The sequence below is a fragment of the Taudactylus pleione genome, unplaced genomic scaffold (assembly GCF_031769625.1).
Source record: "Taudactylus pleione unplaced genomic scaffold, aTauple2 ptg000008l, whole genome shotgun sequence".
Classification (NCBI taxonomy): Eukaryota; Metazoa; Chordata; class Amphibia; order Anura; family Myobatrachidae; genus Taudactylus; species Taudactylus pleione.
In genome coordinates this window covers 992,951-1,016,394 of record NW_028284411.1, presented here as the reverse complement: position 1 = coordinate 1,016,394, position 23,444 = coordinate 992,951, and positions in this window count along the sequence as shown.

Here is a 23,444-nt window from a genome sequence, read left to right as displayed (position 1 = left end):
ATATTTTTCATGTGTTTGGTGCATTATTACCTATATTGCATTTGTTGCAGGCAAATAAAATTTCCATCTATTTGTATATTACTTATGTGTTATTCCTATGTCCCAGCAATAATGTTAGAGTGCAGTAATTTCTATTATGGCTCCCACTCCCGTCTCCAAGATATTGCCCGTGCTGCTCCCCACCTTTGGAATTCTCTTCCCCTATCTGAGACTCTACCTCTCTACTCATCTTCAAACAGACTCTCAAAACTCACTTCTTCATAAAAGCTTTCCAGCTCACATTCTAACTAGAGATAAGAGTCAATCCAGGTGGCGGCTCGTATCTTCCCGCCGGACTCGGATTCCACTTTGAGGCAAAAAGTAATCCGAGCTGCATCAGATTCTCGCAGGTTTTGGATTCTATATGAGGCGCTGCAGATGGGACTCTGCGTCATTTCCTAGTCAAGCACACTGTTGTATGCTGTGCTTTACTTTGCTGTATAGGCTATGCTGCATCCAGACTCAGTAAAGGATGTGCTGCTCTTAGTCAATGTGCACGATGCTGTATGCTGTGCTGTACTCTGCTATATATAGGCGGTGGTGTGTCCAGACTCACAAGTGTCTGTGCTGCTCTTAATCAATGTGTACTGGTGTCATGCTTGCTACTGGAGAATTAAAAGCCAAGGTCTGGGGCTGTGGTAGGAATGGAAGGTGAGGGACCTGAATACTGTATATGACCTCCCCATCCACGGGTCTTGGATGTTGGCTAGACCTGGCCAATGGTGCATAGTCTAACCCACAGGGAGGTGTTTGCCAGTGACCCCTCCAAGCGTGATATGGGCTTAGCTGCACCCTGTAAGCCGGCCGTGGTCCTTTGACCAGGTGTCCAAGCTTTGGAAATGGAGACTCAAATATCCGTGGCCCTGGGAGAGGTGCTTAATGAAGGCACGTACAGAAGGAGTAACCCAGAAGGTGGTACCCAAGAAGGGGTACTAGGGTATGTTCCCAAATAATGAGTTGACACTTGAGGTGCGCTTTGGAAGTACGGTTGGATATACTTTAGCACAAGACCGGTACTGGTAACTGGTACACAGGCAATGAATGTTATGCACCCTGTGACTTGAGAAGACCCTGGTAATTTGGCACACAGGCTGAGATGTGGGACACACTCTGTTCACGGTAACACTGCTAACTGGCACACAGGCTGAGATGTGGGACACACTCTGTTCACGGTAACACTGGTAATTGGCACACAGGCTGAGATGTTGGACGCACTGCTGCTTATGGTAACACTGGTAATTGGCACACAAGAGGCAAGGAACCTGGAACGAGAACTCATCTAGTTTACACTAGAAGCGACAAACATTGTTCAGATGATTTCCTGGAGAAAGGGAGCCGGATACATACCCCTGGGTAGATGCTGATAGGTGCGCAGCGTCAGCTGACCAATGTAAGCTGGAGACGGTATGATTTACCGCCAGACAAAGCGTCCGGCGGTTGGAATCCCGACAGCGGCTGTCTGGCATGGGTGAAAATCCCGATCGTCCCTAAGGTAAGTATTCACTAACCTAACCTCCCCCTCCTAACCCTCCATAGGGGTGCCTAACCCTAACCTTCCCCCCAGTGCCTAACCCTAAGCCCCCCTCTAAGTGCCTAACCCTAACCCCCCTTCCCAGCCACCTAAACTGGTAGGGTGCCTAACCCTTAGTCCTCCCTGGAGGTGCCTAACCCTAACCCTCCCTTCCCCTAGCCTAACCCTAACCTCCCGGGGGGGTGCCTAACCCTAAGTCCCCCCCGGGAGCCCTAAACCTAACCATCCCCCCCCCCGCGGCTGTCCTTCGCTCGGTGCCCGGCATCTCTTTGATAGGGATGCCGGGCGCCGGTCTCCCGGCATCGGTAAAATGACAGGCGTCTAGATTTAGATGCCTGTCATTTAACCCTCGCCGGGATAAAGCAGTCGGGAAACCGGCTGTTGGGATTAAGTCCGCAGGCTTCCCGACTGCATACCCGTAAGCTACCATGGGACAAAAGCACTGTCACGTGGAGAGAACTGTCATGGCGGCGCCCATGATGGGAACTTCAATCCCCTGCACTGGACCACCCACTGATGCTCCAGCACACAGGGAGAATCCTCAGCTCATCCTCTGCCTCCGCAACAGCCGCACGACTGCCTGGGAAGTCAGGGGAAGCCGGCACGACGGTAAGGGACGGCCGATCCCTGGTTGAACCCTGACAGCTGGGCTGCTGCCAAGCAGCAGCCGCAGCAGTCTCCTATGCTTGGGGGGGTTGCTACAGAGAGTGGTGTGAGGATGATTGTGAGTATGGGATCTTTTTCCTGGTAATTTTAGGAACCAGGACTGGCTGAACAGCCTGTCACTGGTTATGCTTTGGGGGGGGACCCTACGTCATTTAAAAAAAAATTAAATATTTTTTATAGATAGATAGATAGATAGATAGATAGATAGATAGATATGACATAGATAGATAGATAGATAGATATATGATAGATATGAGATAGATAGATAGATAGATAGATAGATATGACATAGATAGATAGATATATAGATAGATATGTGATAGATAGATACATAGATAGATAGATAGATAGATAGATTGATATGAGATAGATAGATAGAAAGATAGATAGATATGACATAGATATATAGATAGATAGATAGATAGATATGACATAGATAGATATTAGATAGATAGATAGATAGATAGATAGATAGATAGATAGATAGATAGATAGATAGATAGATAGATAGATAGGTAGATATGAGATATATAGATAGATAGATAGATTGATAGATATATCCATATTTATGAGATAGATAGATAGATATACATATAAATAGGTAGATATGAGATAGATAGATAGATAAATAGATAGATAGATCCATATATATGAGATAGATAGATATGAGATAGATAGATATATAGATAGAAATATAGATAGATATATAGATAGATATGAGATAGATAGATAGATATGAGATAGATAGATAGATAGATATGAGATAGATAGATAGATAGATAGATAGATAGATATTAGATCGATAGATATGAGATATATAGATATTAGATAGATAGATAGATAGATAGATAGATATGAGACAGATAGATAGATAGAAAGATAGATAGATAGATAGATCCATATATATGAGATAGATAGATATGAGATAGATAGATATATAGATAGAAAGATAGATATATAGATATATATGAGAATGATAGATATTAGATAGATAGATAGATAGATAGATAGATAGATATTAGATATATAGATAGATAGATAGATAGATAGATAGATAGATAGATTGATAGATAGATCCATATATATGAGATAGATAGATATGAGATAGATATATAGATAGAAAGATATATAGATATATAGATAGATATGAGATTGATAGATAGATAGATAGATAGATAGATAGATAGATAGATAGATAGATAGATAGATAGATAGATATGAGATAGATAGATAGATCCATATAAATGAGATAGATAGATATGAGATAGATAGATATATAGATAGAAATATAGATAGATATATAGATAGATATGAGATAGATAGATAGATAGATAGATAGAAAGATAGATATATAGATAGATATGAGATTGATAGATAGTAGATAGATAGATATTAGATAGATAGATAGATAGATCCATATAGATGAGATAGATAGATATGAGATAGATATGAGATAGATAGATAGATAGATAGATAGATAGACAGATAGATAGATAGAAAGATAGATAAATAGAATGATATGAGATAGATAGATAGATATTAGATAGATAGATAGATAGATATGAGATAGATAGATATTAGATAGATAGATAGATAGATAGATAGATCCATATAGATGAGATAGATAGATATGAGATAGATATGAGATAGATAGATAGATAGATAGATAGATAGATAGAAAGATAGATAAATAGAATGATATGAGATAGATAGATAGATATTAGATAGATAGATAGATAGATAGATAGATAGATAGATAGATAGATATGAGATAGATAGATAGATATTAGATAGATAGATAGATAGATAGATAGATAGATAGATAGATAGATAAGAAGGTTGATGATGAAGGCATTGGCGGTGGAGATTGCATGTGCTAGGATCTATCCATATATATGAGATAGATAGATATGAGATAGACAGACAGACAGACAAACATGAGATAGATGGAGAGGTTAATAATGTAAAATGTCAACTCAGTACTTGGAAAAAGAATAAAGCAATGATAAGTACCTTATACTGTGCTTTGTCTTGTATTGTGCTCAGAGAGCGGTTATGATAACCTCCATTGAAACACTTCACATCCACTGACTTGTTTTCCGGAACGATTTACTAAAAGTACCTAAATACTGTATCGCTAATTGCAACCATTCTTTACTTCAAGAGCATTTCCATTCAGTAACCCTGAGTTCCGACTGCAAAATTATCAGAATATACAATTAGAACATCATAACTATGTACAGCTGCATTGGAGTCCGCTGACCAAAAATCACATTACCAGGTGTTTTACGTAGAGATGTACACAGACGCCTGTCTTTTGGTTCTAAATCAACGTTGTGTTTTGTTTTGGGCAAAACCACCCTCAAGTGTTTTCATTTGGTTTTGCTTTTGGTTTAGAATCTGGCTTTCTTTAAATAAAAACGGGTAAAATCACATAATTTTGGCCTGTTTCTGTTCCTACATTATTAGACTAGCAGAGGGCTGCATAGGCATGAAGCCATATAAGAGTCCTCAGTTTATTGTGATTGGTCAGTATTAGGGAATCTGTTGCTAGGCAGTTTTCTCTTTTGTGAGGTCTTTTTTCATTCGTTTATAGTTAAGCAAATTACAGTTCTAGGGGGCGTGCATAATATGTTTTCCTATTTAAGGCTAAATTTGAATTGGTTCAGCCTCTTTTTTCATTTGGAAGCCCCTCCCTCCCTAACCAAAACCGTGTGTTTGTGTTTTGTTTGCCCTTGCTAAGCAATTTTAAAGCAGCAGACGGGAAGGCGCTACTACGCACATATGGCGTAAGTGGTCGTTGTGAGGCACTTGTCCTTTTGAAAGAGGGTGGGTGTGTCCTACCTATGCGAGTTGGATAATTGGCCGCTTTCTTTGCGGAAGCATCCGGTCTGTGCCATAGTAAGGGGTGGCGAGACTCTCACAGCGCAGGTTATGCATGTAGAAAAGGGGGGGCGTTTTAGTCGTCCACAATTTTTGGTAAGAAGTATTTGGCTAGAGCTGATTTGTGGTAGTGCCTTCTTTTGCCACCCTTTATTAAAATAAATATGCAATTAATAAACACATTAATTTGATTCGGACCAAGCAGTTGTTGCCAGTGTCGTTATTTTAGTTAGCATAAGCTGGTGGTAATATTTTTCACAATAGCTGAATGGACTCCTTATTAACCTCAATAATATTAATTTCCAGTCAATTTTGATCACCTCACAGCTCACAATATTATTTTCACCCATATTGGCCAAAGGCTGCAACGAGCTGACTGACTAAACTAAGCGACAGATTAGTGGCACAAACACGTGGCAGTTTAAAAGAATTAAGCACATTTACGAAACAGTGGCAGGCAGCATGGCAGTTTCATAAACTTTACGATGCTAACGAATATTTTCATTAATCAAGAACTAATAGTCTAAAAGTGAAAGCCTAGAAGAAAAATATATAATATATTACCCAACACTCTTCTCCAACCAGCAAGTCAGAGGCCTCTGCAAAAAATCAGGTGGAGATGGACTAGCAGGCCAGTAGTCTTTACACCAATACAGAAAGGTGGGCAAAGCCCATAAAAAAAAGTGGTGCAGGATGGAAATGTCTGTGGACCCTTCCCACCACCCTTATATTGCCTTACACAGTTTAACAAATCAAGCACTTCAGCGACAGTTACTGACACTTTTGTGGCTGAAGTGCTTGGTTTGTTGTTGGCCCCCACAAACAAAAACATTTTGTTGGTTTAGTTAAACCAAGCTACCAATGGGTGATATAGCTTCAGTGATCTGCTGTGCAACAGTATGTTGTCTGTCATACTTGGTTTCTCTTGCAAATTATTGTTTCACAGTCAATTGTTGTTTGAAACAACTAATCTTCTTATTCCCCTACAATCATTAGCAGCAACCCTAGCACCCAAGGATTTTTCTTGGGATCCTGGATAGAAGAGGTGCAGGTAGCCTTTGCAAATTAGATGCAGGACTATCACCACTCATTAATAAGAAGGTTGATGATGAAGGCATTGGCGGTGGAGATTGCATGTGCTAGGATCTATCCATGCTGTTGGTAGCTGATGCTGGGCTTCTTATTATTTTAAATAATTTGACAGATTTTCATAAATCATTTGTATGAACTCGCTGCAAATGACGTAAAATGGAGGAGGTGCTTAGATGGTTAATGTCGCTACTTATTGTTACAAGTCCAGTCCAGGACTTGTCTCCTGCCAGTATTCCTCCTGCTCCTGACCATTCTTCTAGGTTGCCATTTGCTAGGAGACCCAGACGTCAGAGGATTTCACATGTTTCCTCCTAGTGTTGCCTGATTGGCAGCTGATCCTATTTGAACTTCGGGGACTGTCGCCGCCCTGTCGGCTATAGAGTTTTCATGTGGAACTTTTGGTTATGCAAGCTGCTCTCTGTGCATCCAGACTTCCAGCTATATTTTCTACATGCTGCGTGTATTCTGCTCACCGGCTTTTAGGTGACCCAAGTACCCTGGGTCCAAGCAACGCTGTCTCCAGGGCCCTCCAGGCCATACAGCTATCCTGCTTCTATACCACGGTGCAAGCATCACTGTCTACAGAGCCTCCAGGCCATACAGCTATCCTGCTTCTATACCACGGTTCAAGCATCGCTGTCTACAGAGCCTCCAGGCCATACAGCTATCCTGCTTCTATACCACGGTTCAAGCATCGCTGTCTACAGAGCCTCCAGGCCATACAGCTATCCTGCTTCTATACCACGGTTCAAGCATCACTGTCTACTAAGCCCTCCTGGCCATACAGCTATCCTGCTTCTATACCACGGTTCAAGCATCGCTGTCTACTAAGCCCTCCTGGCCATACAGCTATCCTGCTTCTATACCACGGTTCAAGCATCGCTGTCTACTAAGCCCTCCAGGCCATACAGCTATCCTGCTTCTATACCACAGTTCAAGCATCGCTGTCTACAGAGCCCTCCAGGCCATACAGCTATCCTGCTTCTATACCACGGTTCAAGCATCGCTGTCTACAGAGCCCTGCAGGTTATACAGCTATCCTGCTTCTTCACCACGGTTCAAGCATCGCTGTCTACTAAGCCCTCCAGGCCATACAGCTATCCTGCTTCTATACCACGTTTCTAGCTACGCTGTCTACTAGGCCCTTCAGGCCATACAGCAATCCTGCTTCAACACCACGTTTCAAGCACCGCTGTCTACTAGGCCCTCCTGGCCATCCAGCAATCCTGCTTCTACACCAGGTTTCAAGCATCGCTGTCTGCTAGGCCCTCCAGGCCATACAGCTATCCTGCTTCTTCACCATGTTTCAAGCATTTTTGTCTACTAGGCCTCCTGGCCATATAACAACTTTAGTTTGGACTGTAAACCTAAAGTATATTCTATTGACTGTCCTATGGTTTCAGCTCCTTATTGCACCAATGACATGTTGTGTTTCCACTGGTCCATCATATCATTTATTTAGTAAACTGCCATGATTTAACTATACTTCTTGTGTTTGTTCTTTGATGTGCCACGTATCTCCAACACCTCCATCTCGGTCCTAGCAATTTGCTAGAGAATTGTAACATTTATACTTACTTTGGCACTACAAATCGTACAGATGCCTTGATAATTGTTTTCTGGATTTAGTTAAAAATGATTCCACATGAAAGAGGAGGAGGCTTTTTTGGACGTATGCCCAGGGATGACAATGTTCTCCTTCTTATCACTGGCAAGAACTGCTGCCACTGGTGGCTGAGTTACTTTGACACAAATAATTTCCTCCTCCTGATTGTTATCAACTTCTTCTTAGAAACACAGGCCCGTATTCAATTTAAGGCGAAAAGTCCGGATCCGCGATACTTTTTTGCCGATGACGTCATTTTCGCCTGTTTTGCTTTTACACCGTATTCGATTTGAAAGACTTTTCGCTTAGGCGGAAAGTCAATGCAATGTAATAGGTAAAAGAGTTTCGCCTATGAATAGCAGGCGGAAAAAAGTGTAGAATTGGGGTTTTGAAGTGCAACATTGCGGGAACCCCCGTGTAGCCTTCAAACAGTCCCCCAAAGGTAAACTGTGTCAAAATGTTTTTTAAAAATCACTTGATCCCCCAAAAAATTACTTTGAAAAAGGGTCGAAAAAAAAAGTTGGGGTACAAAGTTAAAAACTGGCAAACTTGACTCTGTGGGGGTCCCCAAGTATGCCCCAAGTGCTTTTTGTTTGCAGGTGCTTGCGGAAGGTGGATTTTTAACTATTTTTTCAACTTCACTTTAGCAACATTTAAATATGCTGATCCCCCATTTTCAAGTACCCCAAATTTGCTGGGATAACTTATTTTCAGGAAAAAATACTCCTGAATACTATTCTGCACCACGTATAGAAAAACGCTATTTAGCAGCTATTGAGCCCGTTTAAAAACAGCAAATACCTTCAGGAAGCCAAATCGGGGGGGGGGGGGTACCATAGCTAACCCCCATGTCAGAGCATCTTTTGGGGGGTGTCAGGCTGATTTCCCAAATCTGACAGTACTTTCCGCCTGTTCAAGTTTCGCCAGCTCCTGTTTTCGCGTACTTTCATATTGACTATGGGGTAAAGCGGGCACACGCGCATGATACTTTTCTGCCCACAAAACAGGCAAAGTAGGCGAAAAGTCCGGGCCGCAAAAAAGTATCGCGGCTCGGCTCAAATTGAATACGGCTCATAGAAACATGGTATTTGACGGCAGATAAGAACTACTTGGCCCATCTAGTCTGCCCCTTTTCATTTATCCTTTTGCCAACTTCACCCCAATTTACTCCTTAGGTCTCTCTTAAGGATAAACTTATGATTATCCCAAGCATGTTTAAATTGTTCCTCCATCTTAGCTTCAACCGCCTCTGATGGGAGGCTATTCCACTTATCCACTACCCTTTCTGTGAAGTAATTTTTCCTGAAGTTTCCTCTGAGCCTCCCTCCCCCCAGTGTCAGTGCATGTCCTCGTGTTCTTGTACATCTCTTCCTCTGAGCCTCCCTCCCTCCAGTCTCAGTGCATGTCCTCGTGTTCTTGTACATCTCTTCCTCTGAGCCTCCCCCCCCAGTCTCAGTGCATGTCCTCGTGTTCTTGTACATCTCTTCCTCTGAGCCTCCCTCCCCCCAGTCTCAGTGCATGTCCTTGTGTTCTTGTACATCTCTTCCTCTGAGCCTCCCTCCCCCCAGTGTCAGTGCATGTCCTCATGTTCTTGTACATCTCTTCCTTTGAAGAATGCTTACCTCGTGTCCCTTGGTAAAACCCTTCATGTACTTCAAAGTTTCTATCATGTCCCCCCTATTTCTTCTCTGTTCCAAACTATGGGCCTGATTCAGACCCACTCGCAAGCGGCTGTCCGCTCGCAAGTGGGTCGATGTTGTGCACTGCGCATGCGCACGATGGCGGGAGCTCCGTCGTGCGCATGCGCCAGAGGCGACGAGCGAAGGGGGCGTGGAACGCCTACCGTCAGAAGCCGGCCCCACTGACATCACTAGTGATGTCAGTGGGAGTGATTTTGGCTCTGATAGAGCCAAAATCAATCCGGGCCTTGCGGTTGAAAAACTCAACCGCAGGCTCCGGCTCGCAGTGGCGATGGTCGCGATGGTCAAGACTATCGCGGCCATCAAACTGCACGCTCGTATAGGCTGTGGGTGGTGACCCACAGCTATACGAGCGTCCAGGAGGACGCTCCATAATTATGGAGGCCGGCCCTCATTCAGAGTGTGCGCTCTGCTCAGAGCGTACGGTTCTGAATGAGGGCCTATATTTATTAAGATCTTTTAGTCTTTCTGGGTAAGTTCTGTGATGTAGGCCATGCACTATTTTTGTTGCCCTTATTTGTACTGTATCTAATATATCTATATCCTTCTGGAGATGTGGCCTCCAGAACTGAGCACATTATTCTAGATGAGGCCGTACCAAGGACCTATACAGTGGTATTATCACTTCTTTTTTCCTGTTACTGATTCCTCTCCCTATGCAACCAAGCATCTGACTTACCTTCCTCATTGCTTTGGTGCACTGCTTGCCTGCCTTCAAGTCATCTGAAATGGTGACTCCTAAATCCCTTTCCTCCTATGTTTTCCATCATAGTGTCCTTGATACTATATTTAGCCTTTAGGTCATTGAGACCCAAGTGCACGATTTTGCATTTTCTGACATTAAACTGTAATTACCATGTCCTTTCCCATTCCTCTATTCTACCCAGATCCTCAGTCATTTGTTTTACCCCTCTTGGTGTGTCTACCCTGTTGCATAATTTTGTGTCATCTGCAAAAAGGCATACTTTCCCTTCAATACCATTTGCAATATCACCAACATAGATATTAAAAAGCACTGGCCCAAGTATCCCTGGGGTACTCCACTGGTAACCTTTCCCTCCCGTGAATACACTCTATTTACTACAACTCTCTGTTTCCTATCCTGCAACCAGGAGTCTTCAAAAAATCCCAGCTATTGAAGGGACGAAACGTGTTGACACAGCTCCAACCTTAGCAGTTCCGGTCACAGGTCCAGCTCTTGGTACCGCCGAACAACATTCTTTAGGGGAGTAGCTGGAGTACCTAAGCCACTGCACATTGGACGCTGAAGACATTAACCAGTTAGACGGGAAGTTGTGGGCTACAGGTCATTGACCACTTCACCCGCCACACATCACTAGCGGGTGCTGCTGCAAGCTGCTGCTCCAAATTGTTTTGCTGTCCCGCTCTACCTCCAGCTGCAAGCTCATACAAGGGAACAGCCGCTGTAGCGGAATTCAGCGTGGCCACGCTAAACAGTGGATTATTGATCAAATATACACACGGGAGTGAAATTAACTGGTGATTGTATCTCATGATTCAGCGTCTATAGTGCAATGTCTATGGAATGTACTTTTAAACAGATACAAGTTATTTCCCATAGTATCTACATAGTGTGACATACTAGTATATTTTTATGTGATCTGGATACATGCTACAAAAAGAAACATTTGTTTCATTTTATTACTATTGAGCTGACATTTGTTATTTGTATGTGAATGCTCTTTTTTTCTTTTTGAGTTGAATTTTAATATGTGCTTATGTTTTTTATTTAAATAAATATGATTAGATTATACAGAACAAGCCTCAGGTCTGTTTATTAGACAGCAGACATATTGTTTTTATATATAATTTTTCTCTGAATTAAATAACACTCGATACCTAGCGCAGTAATCATTGAAATCTGTATCCTGCAACCAAGATCTTATCCATTCAACAGTCATAGAATCCAATCCAATGCTTTCCAGTTTGTTTATCATTCTGCGATGCGGGACCATGTCAAAAGCCTCACTAAAGTCTAGATAAGCTACATCTACGCCCCATCCCGATCTATTACTTTTGTCACCCAATCAAAAAAGATTTGTTTGGCAGGATCTCCCCTGAGTAAATTCATGCTGTTTGGGATCCTGTAAATTGTTGGATCTGAGATATTCCACCACTCTTTCTTTTAATAGTGTTTCCATTATTTTACCACTACTGATGTAAGGCTCACTGGTCTGTAGTCACTGGTCTGTAGTTACTGGTCGGTAGTTACTGGTCTGTAGTTACTGGTCTGTAGTCACTGGTCTGTAGTCACTGGTCGGTAGTTACTGGTCTGTAGTTACTGGTCTGTAGTTACTGGTCGGTAGTTACTGGTCTGTAATTACTGATCGGTAGTTACTGGTCTCTAGTTACTGGTCTGTAATTACTGATCGGTAGTTACTGGTCTGTAGTTACTGGTCGGTAGTTACTGGTCTCTAGTTACTGGTCTGTAGTTACTGGTCTGTAGTTACTGGTCTGTAGTTACTGGTCGGTAGTTACTGGTCTGTAATTACTGATCGGTAGTTACTGGTCTCTAGTTACTGGTCTCTAGTTACTGGTCTGTAATTACTTGCTTCTTCTTTGCTTCCACGTCTGTACAGTGGTATTACATTTGCTCTTTTCCAGTCCTCTGGAATTACGCCTGATACTAGCAACTGGTTGAATAATTCTATTAATGGTGTTACCAGAAACTCTTTTAGTATCATTGGATGTATCCCCTCTGGCCCAATTGAGTTACACACTTTCAGTTTTGGGAGTTCTGTTAGGACCCTCTCCTCTGTAAATGTACTTTCATGCACATCATTTTTATGAATGCCTCTGCAACTTAACTGTGGCCCCTTCCCCTCTCCGTCTGTAGGGAATACTGAACAAAAAATATTATTTAGATGATCTGCTATTTCTTTGTCTTCCTAGATCATATACTCACTCTCTGTCTTAAGTCTTATTATTCGTCCATTTGACTTCCTCCTTTCACTTATGTACTTTAAAAAAGTTTTGCCCCCTTATTTACTGACTGGTCCATTTTCTCCTCAGCTTCTGCCTTTTGCATGGCTAATCATCTTCTTAGAGGTAAATATACTAAGATTCCAGATTGGTCGAGTTTGTTTTTTTTCAATCTCGATTTGCATCGCCGAATCTCGGGTGATTTTCCCATTTATCATCTCGCAAATTTACTAAGAAGTGAGTTTAGCTGAAAATGAGTTATGGTTAGAACTTAACCTTTGTTAACTCTCTTTCTTCGAAGTCCATAGGGTCCACAGGGAGACCATGGGGTGTAGGTGATGGAACTGAATCCGGGCACCACGCAGTTAAAAGCTTTCAGCTCCCAGGATGCACTGGTCCACTCTCCCTATAACCCACCCCCGAGCCAGAGGCACCTCAGTTGGTAATAAGCCAAAGGCCTGAGGAGGAAAAGAGAGAAGGAAGACTGGTACACTCAAGAATCACACTCTCACAGAGAAGGGGATGGGAAACTGGTGACCAGCAAGATAGCCCATCTGAAGGCAGGTGCATCAGAGTGGGTGCCCTGTGGACCCTACGGACTTCGAAGAAATAGAGTTAACAATGGTATGTTCTTACCATAACTCTCATTTTCTTCTTCAGGGTCCATAGGCTCCACAGGGAGACCTTGGAGATGTCCCAAAGCAGTCCTTTTAAGGGTGGGGACGCTCCTGTGCTGAGAGGACAATCTGGTGCCCAAAGGAAGCATCCTGAGAGGTGAAGATATCAAAAGCAAAGAAACTCAGAAAAGTCTGGACAGAAGACCACGTGGCTGCCTTACAAAATTGAACAGCCGAGGTGCCACGGCGAGCTGCCCACGAGGGACCCACAGACCGAGTAGAATGAGCAGTAACAGAAGCCGAAACAGGTTTGTAAGCCTCTGAGATAGTCATACGAAGCCATCTAGCCAATGTTTGTTTATTAAGAAGGAGGAGCAACAGGAGAGCACACCCAATTCTGACACTCTCCTGGCAGATGCAATCACCAGAAGAAAAAGGGTCTTAGGTATTAATCACTTAAGTTTATCGAATCTAGTGGTTCAAATGGAAGTCCCTGGAGGGCCTGAAGGACTACTGCCAAATCCCAATGAGCCACTGGGGGGGACAAAGGGATGTTTAATTCAGAGGACACCCTGGAGGAAGCTGTGGATATCCAGAAGAGGAGCAATTCTACATTGGAACCATACTGACAGTGCAGAGATATGCACTTTCAGCGAGGCCAGGCAGAGTCCGAGGTCCAATCCAGCTTGAAGGAAAGCCAGGGCTTTGGAGATCCAAAATACCTGGAGGTCATAATTCCTGGGACGACACCACTGGAAATATGGATGCCACACTCTGTGGTAGATCCTAGCAGAAGCTGGAATACATGCTCTAAGCATCGTGTTGATGACAGAGCTAGAGAATCCTTTGGACCTTAGGAGGGATGTCTCGAAGAACTCGAGGAAGAAGGGAGACTGGAAGAAACAGGTATGCAAACTGTAAGGTCCACTTCGCTGACAGAGCGTTCACCAAGGTTGCCTCGGCATCTCTTGTTCTGGATCCGTACACTGGTAATTTGTGATTGTGTCAGGAGGACATGAGGTCCACCTCTGGGAGGCCCCATTTGTCCACTAGGAGTTAAAACACCTCTTGGTGAAAAGACCATTCCCCTGGATGCACATCGTGACGGCTGAGGAAGTCCACTTCCAAATTGAGAACTCCCGGAATGAACACTGCCGAAATGGCTGGGAGGTGACACTCTTGAGGGCCTTGTACACAGCCTGAAGTTCCAATATGTTGATTGGAAGGGTTGCTTTGATTGCTGTCCATCGACCCTGAAAAAAGTGAGGACCAATCACTGCGCCCCAGCCCCGAAGGCTGGCGTCCGTTGTTAGGAGTACCCAGTCCGGGATCCAAAAGGGGCGACCTGTGGTTAGTTGAGCTGTCAGTAGCCACCAAGACAGAGACAGACGCACCTCCGGAGAGAGCACTATTGTCTGAGCTTTGATCTGGTGGGGCAATCCATTCCATCTGGAGAGGATCAGCCCCTGCAGAAGCCTGGAATGAAACTGCCCATATTCCGCCATGTCAAAGGTGGACACCATGGATCTCAGAGCGTGCATACTCTGCATACTTGTAGTTGTAATGTGAAGATCTTGTCTGGTCAGAAAGATTCTCTGCTATTGAGAATCCAGTAGGGCCCCCAGACAAATCATCCTCTGCAAGGGATTCAGGGAGGACTTTTTCCAATTGATTAAACCCCTGTGTGCCTGTAAAAAGGCAATTGTCAGTTGTAGGTGGTGGCGAAGCACTTCTGGAGAACCTGCCAACAGGAGGAGGTCATCCAGGTATGGTAGCAGCTGGACCTCCCCTGATTCCGCAGATGTGCCACCATGATAGCCATACATTTGGTAAACCCCCTTGGGGCTGTGGACAGGCCAAAGGGTAGTGTCCGGAACTGGAAGTGTTGCTGTAGTATAGCAAACCGGAGATAACGCTAGTGAGAAGGCAATATAAGGACTTGTAGGTATGCGTCCTAAATATCCACATATACCATAAAATCCCCAGGTTCCATAGCCAGTATGATGGAGTGTAAGGTTTCCATCCTGAACCTGGGCGCCGTAAGGAATTTGTTCAGGGATTTGAGGTTGAGGATAGGCCGATGAGATCCATTCAGCTTCTGCACCAGAAAGAGAGTAGATTAATAACCAGTCCCTTGCTGGGACAATGGGACTGGCACAATTACCCCTGCTTGCAGCAAGGACTGTATGGCTTTCTGGATCTGTAAGGTCTTGTTCTTGTCCGAAGAAGGGCCTGTGCAGAAAAACTGGTGAGGAGGTCTTCGAAGGAATTGGAGGGCGTACCTGTGAGAGACCACTTCTCTTACCCAAGCGTCCATGGTGGGTTGACACCACCACTGGGCGAACTGAAGAAGTTGGCCTCCCACTCTGGGATCCCCCAGAGTGAGGCCCGCCCCATCAGGCTGAGGGTTTATCCTCTGGTTTGGAAGCAGGGTGTCTTGTGCTCCAGGCCTGTTTCTTAGGCTTGGCAGTCTTCTTTGCAGCTGACTGTCTAGGAAAGGACTACCTTTTGGGTTTTCCTTGAGGATGAAAGGACCGAAAGGAAGAACGCAGATTTCGATGCTGCCAATGTGTCAACAATCTTGTCCAGGTCTGGACCAAACAAGATCTCCCCATTGTATGGTAAGGCTTCCAGGCCTTTTTTTAGAATCAGCATCCGCCCTCCAAGAGCGTAGCCACAGGGAACGGCGAGCAGACACAGCCGCGGCCAAGACTCTGGAGGTCAGTAGACTGGCATCCAGAGCAGCCTCACCAATATATTGTATGAAACCGCATCCATAATGTGGCAAACCAATGACACCTGATTCTCAGGAGCTTCCGTGGGGAAGGAGTCCTCAAGCGCAACATGAGAATCCGCCGCAGGGGGTGATTCCCATTTTTTACAATGAGCCTCAGGAAATGGATAACATGAGGCTGAATGCTTTTGAGGCTGATACCTCTTAACAGGCGATTGCCAGGCAGCAGCCATGTGTTCTACCAGCTGGTCTGATAGAGGGAATACTGCCGAAGTCACCTTTACCCATTTAAATTGAGGGTGTTTGGATTGAGGGGCTGGCTCGTCATCCTCTATTGGCAATATGGATCTGACCACACGCACCAAGGCAGGAATATAAATATTTGACCTAGTCTCCGCCTCTTGCAGAGGGGAATTGGGGTTAGATGCATCAGCAATCTCCCCGTCGTCAGATGACATCTCAGACTCTGAGAGTTGTGTGGACTGGGATGACAACACAGGCCACTTAGCGGGCTTCATGGTTTTCTCACCCTGCAACATGGTCTGAAGGGCAGTAGAGGAAGTTGACAGGCTCTGTACTGAAGTAGAGAAAACATCTACCCATGGTGGGTGCATTGGTATTCCCTGTAAGGGAATGACAGACTGCTGTAGTACAGGAGGAGTCAGCATAAACTATGTTAGTCACTGTGAGGGAATGACAGTCTTTGGTACAGGAGGAGTCTGTATAATCTGTGGTATACTCTGAGAGGGAATGATGGTTTGCTGAGGTAATCCCATATGGGAAAAAGCAGCTGGTACCTGGCAATGGAGGCCAGGACCTGAGAAAAGGCAGCCCAAGTGAGTTCCTGTACTGTTGTAGGGGGGGTTTGAGGTGCAGGGAGGATTATAACACCTCACACATAACCCTTCCCAAACCAAATCCTCCTCACCTAAACTTGCAGCACATAACCTGCAAGATAGCAGAACGGGTGCAGCCTAGTGCTCGTTACCCTTGTCAGACATGCCTGACACACAATATGGCACTGTGCAATCACTAGTATATATATATACAGTGCTCGAAGTGGGAATTTAGAGGTGGGGGTATGGCAAATTAATCTCGTCCCCCCCTCCCCTTGGGCCCCTGCTTCCATATCACCCCATTGTATGTCTCACCCCCCCTTCTCACTAATTCCCTCTCTATCACCCCCTACAATACTAACTGCCTGCCTCCCTCTGTTTGCCCCTCTCTCTATTCCCTCTCACATCCTCCCCTCTCTCTATTCCCTCTCACTACTTACCTCTGTCCTGCGCTCAGTGCGCTGCTGGAACGGAGCTGCCAGGACTCAGGAGCACCGGGTCCCACATTGCTGGTGCAGTTGTGCGAGCCAATGAGAAGCTGCCACTTGGCAGCTTCTCATTGGCTGGCGGCCGCGAGCCCTGTGATTGGTTGGCTGCCGCGAGTCCTGTGATTGGCTGGCAGCTGCGAGCCCCGTGATTGGCTTGCGGTCGCCAGCCTTGCGATTGGCTGGCGGCCAGTGTGTGCTGACTGTAGCCGGGACCGGATGCTTTGTCCCGGCTACATGCCAGCGTGTCCGCTGCCGCCGATCGAGATGTGTCCCCTGCGGGACACATCTCTACACATTTCCACCGCTGTTCCAGCGCTGGGATGCCATACTGCATCCCAGCGCTGGTGCATTCTTTTCTGCAGCTAAAATGAAGTTTGGTCGGGAAGTGGCGGTATGTCATACCGCCATATACCGCCCCACTTCGACCAATGTATATATATATATATATATATATATAGGAGAGCACAACACTGGTCCTGACTGATGCTTGGATAAGCTGCAGGAGCCCACTGCCTGTGTACCTGGTCCTGTCTGATGCTTGGGTGAGCTACAGGAGGTTGTGCCTAAATATGGCACAGCGGAGCGCACAACAATATGTGACCGACCTCACAAATATTACCTCTTATATATGTGAGGTAAAAGAACCACGCTAAGAACACCTGTATTAGGGCAGAATTAGAGAAAAGGTATAGGTATATGCTGACAGGAAAAAATACACAGACAGGCAGTACAAGCATAAGTCACATACAATGCAGAATTCACACAGTAAATTGGCTAGAGATGAGCGTGTTCAGATCTCAGAGATCCGAACCCACCCGAATTTTGCAGATCCGAGTCAGATCCAAGCCGGCTCGGGTTTTCCCGTCTGACTCAGATCTCAAAGCAAGGCAAAACATCATCATCCCGCTGTCGGATTCTCACGGGTTTTGGATTTTATAAAAGGTTCCATGCTCACCGCCATTTTCATTCCGGCTGTGGAGAGTGAAGAAGAAGCAAGGGAGGGGCTGTGCTCTTGAGCGACCTGGGAACTGTCAGTAGCCAGAGCCAATCAGCGGCTGCTCTACAGTCAGCACAGCTGCTGATTGGCTGGCGGGACTTGCAAAGCCCGTGCAGTCCCGTCGGCTGGCATTCGGCAGGTATCAGTATGTGTGGCAACACACATACTGATACCCGTTGCGTGGTGCAGTAAGATAGTTTTTTTGTTTTACAAAGGCCATGGATTACTGCGGAGACCAGCGCCAGGTGAGCATGAAATCTTTTTTGCAGGGCCAGTCAATACGGATTCTACTGGATAAGGGGACAGAAACATCTGGTATAGGTAAGTATGTGAGAATGGGTAGGTGTGAGTAATAAAGTTATACTTTGCATGGTGTGTGTGTTTTGTCTTTCTTTAACTATTTATTTTACAGTGGGGTTACATGTGCTGCCCGCCTGCTGGCACTTGTAGTTCCACAAGTGCCAAAGGGCAGTATGCTGGCACCTGTAGTTCCACTGTAAAATACAATAGTTTAATTACATTTCCCCACTTTATTACCGTCGTACCCAATGCTCCAGGAGTGCGGGGAAGAGCCCCAGGCTTGAGACCAAGTCTGGGGTTAAGGGAGAGGGGGGACCCCTTTTTGGGGTTTTCCACCTCCCCTGAGATTCCCGGCTTGGCCTGACTGGCTTGGGTTGCTAATACTTTGGACCCAGAGCCCCGGTGAAAGGGTCTCTGGGCTGTGGCATTACAGCCTGGCCGTTTTAGGTCTGGTGCTGGTTTTAAATATATACAGGGGACCCTACGCAATGTTTCCCCCTTTATTTAAAAACAGGACTGTCCCTGCAGCCTGGTGTTGGTTTCTAAATTACGGGGGAACCCTACACATTTTGTTCCCCCGTAATCTTCGAAACCAGGACAGGCTGGCAAGCCTGGGGCTGATTAAGCTTTAGGGGAGTTTACCCTATGTCATTTTTTTTTCTGATATTTAAATTCATTTTCTATATTTGCAGGCAGAAAGATACATGGATCACAGTGATCTGTGTATGTTTCTGCCAAACTCTCAGATCACAGGCAGGTGTATTTATTTCACAAGTTTTTATAGGAGAGTTTTCCCATCTAATGAGAGTTTAGAAACTCTCTGCTTCGTAAATTCCAGAATCCTATTTTCACCAGTGAAAAGGTTCTCAAGTTTTGCTGATGGTGAATTGAAGAGAATTTGCTAACTCTCCAGTATTTTCCGTAGCAGCTTAGTAAATTTACCCCTCAGTGTAGTTTTTTATGTCTGAATTGTAGTGCAAATTATGTCCTTGTCCCCCGTTTCTATGGTCATCCAAAAGGCCTCAGTTTTTTCTTCAATATTTTGTATTATAGTAGCATTTATGCTGTTTTTCACTTATATAGCTACTCCTCCTCCAATCCTCCCCATTCTGTCCTTTCTAGCCAGAGTATAGCTTGGTATAGCTATGTCCCAGTCATGACTTTCATTACACCATGACTCTGTAATTGCTACAATATCTAGTTCATCCCTTGTCATTATTGCAATTAGTTCTGGGATTTTATCAGTTATGCTCCTGGCATTTGCACGATCAGTGGGCGCTAACTGTGGAGAGGACGCTGTTTGGCTCCGGCTGATGAAAGTTCCCACGTGGGTTGGTCAGTGAGTCCCACACTTTAATACAACACCCCCTATATATATAACACAATATATACACACCACAAATATTATCAAGAACAACAAGAACTGTGTCAATATTTATAGGAGCGCTGCTTTTCAATGTTCTTTTAAGAAAAAAATCTGAAATCACATACTTTCCATACTTCTTCACATATTCTACCTGTATTTTAACTTATTTTCACTGTTTCTTTTGTTATAATCTGAAGATATCAGAATTTTATTATTTATCTAATAAAAGTTATGTTTTAAAAACATTAGTCTAGTGCACCACTTCAGGATATTTCATCATCCTCCTCTTTTGTTGTAGTCTTAAACAATATATCCATGGTAGCACCCCAGTGACCGCATTATTACTTAAAGGGATAACTATTGTCCCCAAACTTGGGAGACTTATATATCCTGTGCGACTAAAGAACTATTACTCTCCCTGTATTTCACAGAACCAGCCCTTGGAACCTTTCTAGCGGTGGACTGATGCCACAGCCAGGGGACTGATGCTATCACCGGGCCCCCCAGCCACCGCATCAGCCCTGACCGCTAATCAGCCCAGGCCAGGGATCCCTGGAGAGTTGGGGACCCCTCCAATATAGGGGTCCCCCTCTCCAGGGCACCTCTAACCTAGGCTGATAGCCCGGGGCTATCCCCGCCACCCCTGGGCGGTGTGTAGTGGGTTGATTGTGTAAATGTAGTGTAAAAATATAATATGTTTAACATTGTCTTTACAGTAGAACTGCGGGTCCCAGCAAGCCTCCCCCGCATGCTGGTACTTGGGGAACCACAAGTACCAGCATGCAGGGCATTAAGGGCCCACTGGTACCTGTAGTTCACCTGTAAAGAAATGTTGAAAGAAACACACATACACAGTATAAGTTTAATAAACATACATGCACTCACACATGTACACACACATACACACACATGTACACGTACTCACCTATGTATCCCTGTGGCATTGGTCCCCTTCTCCAGTAGTAAATCCATAGGGTACCTATGGGAAAAAAACATACTCACCGTCTCTCCCATGCGTGGTTCTGTCCTCTTTGGTCCAAAGTAGGCATCCATGGGTGTTGGTAAAATGAACAAACTGAAAGTGACAGCATGAAGAAGTTCAATGCAGTCGGGGATTTGCAGTCCGGTTGGAAGTGGGATTTGCCATTCGATTTGTACATGAACATGTCAAATCGAACAGCAAATTACTGTTGAAAACCGAATCAAATTGAATTTGTTTTGCAAATCGCAAAACAAATCTACCATTAGTAAATGTGGTAAAAAAAACGGGGTTGTCACAATTATTATTATTATTATCGTTTATTTATATGGTGCCACAAGTGTTTTGCAGCGCCTTACACAGTACATAAACAAATAGGTTGATTTACAGTGACTTACAGTACAGTACAATACAATACAGAACATGGATAATATACATTGCTACATTCGCGACCATAACACCCAGATAAGCAACAATGCAAAGCAGCCAAGTGTTAGGTGCCCTGGTAGAGATTAAGAAGTAGATGAAGGTAGAGTAAGGAGAAGCACAAGAGGGTAGAGGGCCCTGCTCATAGAAGCTTACATTCTAAAGGGGAGGGACAGACAAACAGGGGTGACACAGATGGGGTGGGCAGAGAGGAAGGAGTATGTAACAGCAGGTTAGGATGAGAGCTGGAAGGCTTTGATGAAGTAGTGGGTCTTGAGAGCCCGTTTGAAGGATTGAAGATAGGTTGAGAGTCTGATGGGAAGCGGGAGAGAGTTCCAAAGGTGGGGAGCAGCGCAGCCAAAATCTTGGAGGCGGGAGTGAGAAGAAGTAATCAATTGGCATGAGTGGCAGCGTGCATTTGTTGAATGAAGAGGGCGGACAGGAGAGTGAAGGGAGATGAGATGAGATATGTAAATGGGAGAGGAATGGCTGAGGGCTTTGTAAGTGAGTGTGAGAACCTTAAATTTGGTTCTAAAAGGGAAGGGGAGCCAGTGGAGAGCTTGTAGGAGAGGGGAGGCAGATGCAGAACATTTATAGAGGATGATAAGCCAAGCAGCAGCATTGAGGAAAGACTGGAGAGGGGAGAGAAGAGAGTTGGGGAGGCCAGATAGGAGGAGGTTACAGTAATCCAATCTGGAGATGACCAATGAGTGTATGAAGGTTTTAGTGGCATCCTGGGTGAGATAGGGTCTGATCTTGGAAATATTTTTAAGATGAAAACTACAGGACTGTGAGAGATTCTGGATATGTGGTTTGAAGGAGAGGGAGTAGTCCAGGATAACTCCAAGACAGCACAATTTGGGGCTAGAGGAGATAGTTGTGTCATCAATTGTTAATAGTGGGAAGAGAGGTTATGTTGGAGGGTGGGAAGATGATTAGATCAGTCTTAGACATATTAAGTTTAAGAAATCGCTGGGACATCCAGGAAGAGATGGCAGAGATACAGTTGAAGACACGTGTGAGGAGTAGGGGGAAAGATCAGTTGAGGAAAGGTAGATCTGAGTATCATCAGCATAGAGATGATAATGGAGGTCAAAAGAGCTGATGAGTTTACCTAGAGAAGATGTATAGAGAGAGAATAGGAGGAGTGCAAGAACAGAACCTTGGGGAACACCTACTGTAAGAGGCTGTGGGGGGGAGGAGTCGCCATGAGAGGAGACAGAGAAAGATCGATCAGAGAGGTAGGAGGACAGCCAGGAGAGGGCAGTGTCACATAGACCAAGGGAGTGAAAGATTTGCAGAAGGAGAGGGTGGTCCACAGTGTTGAAAGCAGCAGAGAAGTCGAGAATGAGTAGAGAGTAGTGGTCCTTGGATTTAGCAGCAAGGAGGTCATTGCTGACTTTCGTGAGGGCAGTTTCAGTGGAGTGAAGAGAACAGAAGCCAGACTAAAAAGGGTCAAGGAGGGAGTGGGAGGAAAGCAAGGTGGTAAGGTGCTTGTAAACAACACGCTCAAGGAGCTTGGAGGCAAAAGGGAGGAGAGAGATGGGACAGTAGTTGGAGAGAGAGTTAGAATCAAGGGAAGTTTTTTTTAGTATGGGGGAGACAAGGGCATGTTTGAATGCAGATGGGACAGTGCCTGATGATAGGGAGAGATTAAGGAGGTGGGCAAGATGGGAGCAGGCATAAGGAGATAGGTAGCGGAGGAGACGTAAAGGGATAGGTTCAAGATGGGAGGTGGAAGGGGGGAGGACTGAGTGAGGGACATTACTTCCTCTCCAGATACAGGGGAGAAGAAAGTTACAGTCGGTAAATATGGAAGGAGAGGGGTGATCTGGGAAATGTGGAGGTAGATAGCAGGGGGACTGGTAGGATATGTTGTCCTGATGTATAGAGTCAATTTTAGATGTAAAGTAGGTAGGAAAGTCAAGGGCAGAGAGTGAGGAGGGGAGGCGAGGAGAGAGTGGGAGGAGGAGGGAGTTGAAGGTGGTGAAGAGACGTTGGGGATTTGAGGACTGAGAGGAGATGTAGTTCTTGAAATATGACTGTTTAGAGAGCGAAAGGGCAGCACTTTAGGATGAGAGCATAAATTTGAAATGGAGAAAATCTACCTTAGAGCATGGTCTTCTCCACTGTCGCTCGGTGGTTCATGAACACTTTTGCAGGTATCTGGTGCATTTGGAATGCCAGGGTTGAGGTGTAAATCTGCGAGGGTGAATAGTGATCGCCGGAGCAATAGAGTCC